Here is a 7,062-nt window from a genome sequence, read left to right as displayed (position 1 = left end):
CACATATCTTAAGAAATAGGATTGGATGATTTGCAAGTTTTGGCAAGTAACAAAAAATATATAAATACATGCTTACTAATTTCTTCTTCATCAACTGCTTTCGTTACATTTTTTTTGTAACATAGACTTTCATCTATAATGAAAACATATAAACTTTTAAAATACCAAGACAAAGGAAAAGGTACAAAGGAATTAAAAAGTGAAGTTCCAAACTTTAAGAAAAATAAGACAGACAATACTTTTACAGGTCAATTTACTGAAGAAAAAAAATTTAATTGAAACCAAATACTTCAAAAACAATTCTGACTATATTGTGCAGGGAAAAAACTAATTCAAACCCAAAGACATCAAATGAAAAAAACGTAACCCAAAAAAAAGAGAGAGACAAAAGGAAAGTCAGGCTAACCTAAACCTTTCAATATGATTCGGTATCTCTTCTTGCAAAATACTAAACCATCGTATCTGGTAGAGAACTGCGTAAATCTGTAAAGAAGAGAGATGAAGAGAGACTATAAAAGAAGCGGACGCAAACATTATAATATGGTTTGAGTTGCAAAAAATATGAAAGATTGTTTTACTTTTTAATAATCTATTACCTATTTCTAATATGATGATGGTAAAGAATTTGGCTTCCATTAGCCAAGGATATATATAAATAAATACTTAAAGCACATCAAACAGTAAAACTTAAAGCAAAATTTACACTATATTTTGTAAATAAAACATAATAGTTCAATGTCATATGACTAGTGACTTTTATGAATAAGTAAACTTAGTATATATTTACACCCATTCAAAATAACAGAAACAGCCAATAGCCTAAGGTAAATTGTAATTGCCAACTTCTAAATTTTAGTATGTATTTAGTGCTTTAAATTAATTCCATGAGCTTACAGATAAATATAGTCACTATTCTACTAACAAATGTGCAATTAAACAATTAGGAAACAAAAACATTAATACATCAAAACAAAGAACCATAAACTTTGCATTTGAAAAAGAATCCAACAAATTTAGACAATATTTATACATTTTGGTGAAAACAGATTCAGTTCTTAGGAAATATTATCTTGAACAACATTGAACAAACAATTTTAATTTTAATAAAATGTTTGATACCCCTTTGCAGCTTCAGTTTTGTGGTCATGCCACATTGGCTACTGCACATACAATCTTTGCAAGTATTCTACAGTATGAAACTCAAAGAAAAAGAGTTGTGCTCTAACCAAACATGATCTACTAAATGAATTACAAACAATTTCTGTCAATTTAATAGTAATTACATTCATTGTTTTATAAATGAAAATTCACCTACCAGCAACCATAAAGTTACAACAACAAAAATACATTACACTTTCAGATTTCAAAATCTTACAATCCAATCTAACCAACAACACAAATATACATCAGAATTGAATCTCACACCAAATACCCAAAACAAAATCAATTATAACCCAAACACCTTAGGTTTTACGAATCAAGATTGTACCCATATAAAATTATATATATGGCAAGCCACAGTATCCAAAACTTGAATTAATATATCACATACATCAATCACAGCACACAGATTTATCGAACAATAGTTCTTAAACGAAATTATGCAGGAAAATTCCTGTAGAAATTTGAACAATCAATTTTCACAACAAAGCACCAAAAGGGGAAAAATGAACACAGAGAATTGATGCGTATATTTCGTCCAATTTTCACAACAAAGCACTCCAAAAAGGTAGAATGAAGACACAGAGAATATTCCGTAAATTGACGGAAACAGGGGAAACTTATCCCAAAATCACAGAGAAGTTTCAAAACCGAATCAAAACAACAAAAACTCATACAGAGAAGGAGAGGGAGAGGGAGAGAGAGAAGAACGTACCTGGATTTATCGAACATCAATCAATATGCAGGAAAATATATCACATACATCAATCACAGCACACAGATTTATCAAACAATAGTTCTTAAACGAAATGATGCAGGAAAATTCCTGCAGAAATTTGAACAATCAATTTTCACAACAAAGCACCAAAAGGGGAAAAATGAACACAGAGAATTGATGCGTATATTTCGTCCAATTTTCACAACAAAGCACTCCAAAAACATAGAATGAACACACACAGAATATTCCGTAAATTGACGGAAACAGGGGAAACTTATCCCGAAATCACAGAGAAGTTTCAAAACCGAATCAAAACAACAAAAACTCATAGAGAGAAGGAGAGGGAGAGGGAGAGAGAGAAGAACATACCTGGAAAACTCAAAAGGGGATAGCGATGATCAATCGAATCTCCAGTGTGGCGCAAGTACTTTTTTTTTTTTTTCTCCTAGCGGAGTTTAGTCAAGAGATCGCCTCTATCGTAGTACGGCTAGGGTTTTTTTTAGAGAGAAAAAAAGTTAAGAAGACTGATGTGAAGAGGGTAGGATTTTTCCCTTTTTCCCTTTCTCTGTATCGCAATATTGGCATTTTTTTTTTTAAGAAAGAGAAAATGTTAAGTGGTCTGAAGAGATCGGCAGATATTTTAAAATTTCTACGTTTTTTTTTTCTTTTAACAGGTTTTTTTTTGTTAATATAAAAAATTACAGCCAAACGGTGTTAATATTTTGAAAACAATATAATGTATCGCTTTTTAAAGTTACACATGTCTGAATTTTAAGTAGGGACTTTTCCTATTTGTCATTACCACCTTAATTCTAGGAACTCATTTTCTCTCAACTTCTGCTATTATATATATATAGATGTTATTGAACAGGTTTCACTTCTTAAAAAAAAAATTTGGGTGCGTTTTATTTAGTTTAATTGGTAAAGTCTCTTATCGTCGAATAAAATATATGAAGTTTGATTCCCGCCAAAAAATCAATTGGTAACTTGGTCTGATGATAAAAAGTAATCATCCAAAGTGAACACTGTAAATTGAAACTATCTTTATTTATTTATTTATTTTGAAATAAATTGAGAACTCTGTTTGGAAATCCATTTGAAATTATTTATTTATTTTAAAAATATTTCATCTATTATCTTTTTTTTTTTTTTTGGAGAAAGATTCATCTATTATCTTGTTCGGATATTTAATAGAAAGAAATGAAATAAATAAACAAAGCTAGATCATTCCATTCAAATTCAATTCCCTTCTAAATATTCCTCTTAAAAGTATAAGTACCAATTGTACCCTTAGTTTGAGGAAAAACAAATACAAAGTTAATAATATAATTATAAAATTATATATTTCTTGTCTTTTCATTTTTCATCTTATAGACTCACAAGAAAATATGCGACATTTCATTTCATCTTATTCTATCCTTTTAAAAACTTCTCAACATATTAAAAGTAGGACAAAGTTTGGGGACAAAATTGTCTTATGCCCTTTTCACCCAAATTATATAGCTTTATGCCCTCCTTCCCAAACTAATTAGGGAAATGCTCATCTTTTTAAACTCAACTTTCTCAAAATCGAGTTAAGCCCTATAGTGACGTTTTTAAGGACCTATAGTGGCATTTTGTAACTCGAGCTCCATGAAATCGAGTTATAGGCAATAAAATTGCCTACAACAAAATGTATTTTTAGTGACGAAAATTGTGAGGAAATATTTTTCATCGCTAAAAATACAGCTTTAGTGACGAAATATGAATTTCGTCACTAATAATTAAAAATATTATAACATTTAGTGACGAAAAATAAATTTCGTCGCTATTGTGATCTGAAAAATGGGTGCCAGTGGAGGGAAACTTTGGTGCAAGTTTAATTAATCTATAGTGACAAAATATTTCGTCATTAAAGTTGAAATTTTTAGTTACTAAATATTTCGTCACTGTAGGTATTACTATGGATAGTATTAGTGACGAAAATCCTTTCGTCACTATAAGGAAGAATTAGCGACAAAAAATATTCATCACTAAAAATAAGAATAGTTTTGCACTTATATGTTTTTAGTGACGAAATCACAATTCGTCACTAAAAGTATGATTTAGTGATGAAATATGAATTTCATCTCTAAAAATCTTAACAAAGCCCGGTCTTTAGTGACGAAACTGGAATTCGTCACTAAAGACTTATAAGCCTAATTTCAATACCCAGCACACCAAAAAGAAACCAAGAGCCACAAAACATTTCAATAGCCATTTCAGAAGAAGAAGAAAAAAAAAAAAACAACCCACACCTATCCCGTTGGCGATCGACATCGATCGCGACGCTTAGGCGTTGCCGTTGGCGCTCAACGCCGATCGCGACGCTTAAGCGTTGCCGTTGGCACCGATCACGACGCTTAAGCGTCGCCATTGGCACCGATGGAGATTGGGGTGGAGAAGAGCACCGCGCTTTACAAGTTGAAGCAGGTTGGGGATAGGCAGCTTGTGTGGATGAGCCATGGGGATGAGGTGGCTAGGTTGCCTGATAGGTTCGAAGTCATTACGCGAAGCCAGCAGGGTGCGGTGGCTACAATTGAGAACCGGGTTAAGAGGTTTTATGGACTCCAGTACCATCCGGAGGTATAATTTGGTTTTGTGTGATTGAATTTCAAATGTTAATTGGGTTTTGCTTGTTGAATTTGTGAAATATATGCATGCATTGTTTAAGTAACTGGGTTTGCTCTGCTTTTGTGATTGAATGTGTTTTTGGGTGTTTGCTTTGTATGTTCATAAGAGGGTTTTGGTTTTGAGCATAGAATATGGAAATTGTTGTGGTTGTTTTCTGTTTGTGGGGGAACAAGTTTAAGTATTGGGTTTGCTTTGCTATGGTAATTGAAAGTCTTTGGCATGTTATTTTACATACATGGGCTCTGTTTGTTCTGTGCATAGAAGTAGTTATTAAAGGAATTGTTTTTGGTGTGTTTTATTTGCTTATTTGATTTTTTTTTGTGGGGGGGGGGGGGGGGGGAAGAGTGGATCATAAGATTTGAGTTTCTGGGTTAAGAAATGTGCTATGGAATTTTGTCATTTTTACATAAGTATGTTTTATTTTGTAGAGGGTTGAGGGTTTTAGATGTGTAGTGAGTACTTTCAATTCCTATAATACCAAGATGGAAGTAATTGGGTTTGCTTTGATTTCGTGATTGAAAAGGGTTTTGGCATGTTAATTTTGCGAGTACTTCCATGGTTTGTGGCTTTTGTTTGCTAGTTTTCATGTGGGGTAGTGATTTTGAAGAATTAGATATTTGTGCTGACATTTGGTTGTTTACAAGCTTTTCATTCCCCTGTAAATATCTTTCTTCATTGGCGGTTCTAATTATTGTCTTATTTGCTTGTTTAACTTTTCTTTAACTTTTGTACTTATAAATTTAACTTTTCTTTAACTTTTGTACTTATAAATTTAACTTTTCTTTTGCAAACTAAATACACATTGTTTGCAGTAATTTTGGATTTTTTCTGAAAGTTGTAAACTTAGCTTGAGCAAAGCAAATTCTAGTTAAAAACTTATAAAACTCTATACTTGTGATGTTGGAAATTGGATTTGTGGTGGTATGTTGTGTTGGAGCAAGCGGGTGGCTTGCATGATGTTATAAGGTGGTTTAAATTTATATTAGAAGAGTTTTTAATTTCTTGCAAATGTGAATGGACCTTGTTGATTAGATATGATGAATAGTACTTTAATTGATTTCAATACTTGTAAACACTCTATATTTGTGATGTTTGTGATTGGTTTTGTGGTGGGTTATTGTGTTGGAGCAAGTGGGTGGCTTGCATGGTGTTATAAGGTGGGTTGTGTTGGATTTTTTAGATTGGTGAAAATTGTATGAACCTTTTGAGGAGGGTTAAAGTGTGATGAGTAGATTAGGTACTACTTCATTCATTTCAATTAGTTTGTATATATATATGATATGGGATGTGGATTTTTGAGATTGGTGAAAATTGCATGAACTTTTTGAGGAGGGTTAAAGTGTGATGAGTAGATTTTCACAAATGGGGTATTGGGTTTTACTTAGACTTTGATGTTTTTGGCATTTGGGTGTTTGTTTCAAAGTGTGGTTCAATATTTACTTATAATTGTTTGGTTGTTGCTTTCAAGAATTAAGGTTCAAAGATTAATTAGTTGTTTATGGGAGATTCTTTGGTTTCACATTATTTCAAGGTGATCTAATGTAAGGGCCATATACATAAAACTTGGATAGAAAAGGGTAAAATGAGTAGGTAAAGAGGCGTGTTCTTGTTAAGTAGTTTTTTTTTCCAGGAAAAGAGTCCTCTTCATTTGTCTCTGAAATGGAAAATGTCCATTTAATGGTGTGCATGGTGTCTTGTCCTCTAAAATAAGTATTCATTCCTTGGTGTAGTAAGAATAGGATATTAAATGATGTGCCACCATGTACACCTTTACATCCGAACACTGAAATGGAAAGTATAAGGGAGTCCTATAATTTGAATGTATATGTCACCAAGAGCCTTGTACTAAGTGGCATTGGCACATTGTCCAGTTCTCTATAGAGGCAGGAGAACTTGAGTTTGAATCTCCCTCCCCCACTTAATGTTAGCAACAAAAAAAAAAACTTGAACATGTATGTCAGAAATGTTAAACAATGTTAGTTTTGAGAATCTAGTTTCATATTTGATGGTAGATGCTAAGATTTTGTTTGTGGTAATATGTAGGTTTTTGGTCCCTCACTCAACAAAGAGATCTTTATGATTAAGCAGTGATTCCAATAGTACATGAAGTTTTAGAAGGCTTCAATTGTACCAAGAGGAGCGAGCTAGGGACCAAGAGGCATGAGCTAAGCAAGAGGCATGAGGACATCTTCCGTTAGTTCTAATTATATTATGCTATACTTTTTGTATTGTTATAAAACATCTTGAGTTATTTTATGCGTTGCAAACAATTATTGTATACTTGTATGGAAGGAGTTTGAATTGGATACTTGTTTTATTTTTTACTTGTGGAATGTATGGATCTTTTTTTATAAATGTGTTGTTGAAATAAATGTGCTATTCAAATGTGAGATTTTAATAATGTAATGACAGGTTACAGGTTAATATCAAAGCCATGAAAAAAATAAAAACAGAAAATAAGTTTTAGTGACGAATTTTTTCGTCACAAATATAGCAACAAAAAATTGTTTTAGTGACGAAAATTTTGTCAC

General features: G+C 32.2%; 1 long non-coding RNA gene across 1 annotated transcript; it reads right to left on the bottom strand.

Moving 5' to 3' along the window:
* Positions 1–405: 405 nt before the first annotated feature.
* Positions 406–2,336, bottom strand: LOC126694717 (uncharacterized). Its single transcript, XR_007645862.1, has 2 exons — positions 2,249–2,336; positions 406–483 (listed from the first exon to the last, which is right to left on the bottom strand). It is a non-coding gene; the product is annotated as an uncharacterized LOC126694717 (long non-coding RNA).
* Between the last annotated feature and the right edge of the window lie 4,726 nt (positions 2,337–7,062).

The sequence above is a fragment of the Quercus robur genome, chromosome 8 (assembly GCF_932294415.1).
Source record: "Quercus robur chromosome 8, dhQueRobu3.1, whole genome shotgun sequence".
Classification (NCBI taxonomy): Eukaryota; Viridiplantae; Streptophyta; class Magnoliopsida; order Fagales; family Fagaceae; genus Quercus; species Quercus robur.
The sequence above is the reverse complement of the archived record's forward strand: the minus strand, read 5'-3'. Positions and strand labels throughout refer to the sequence as shown.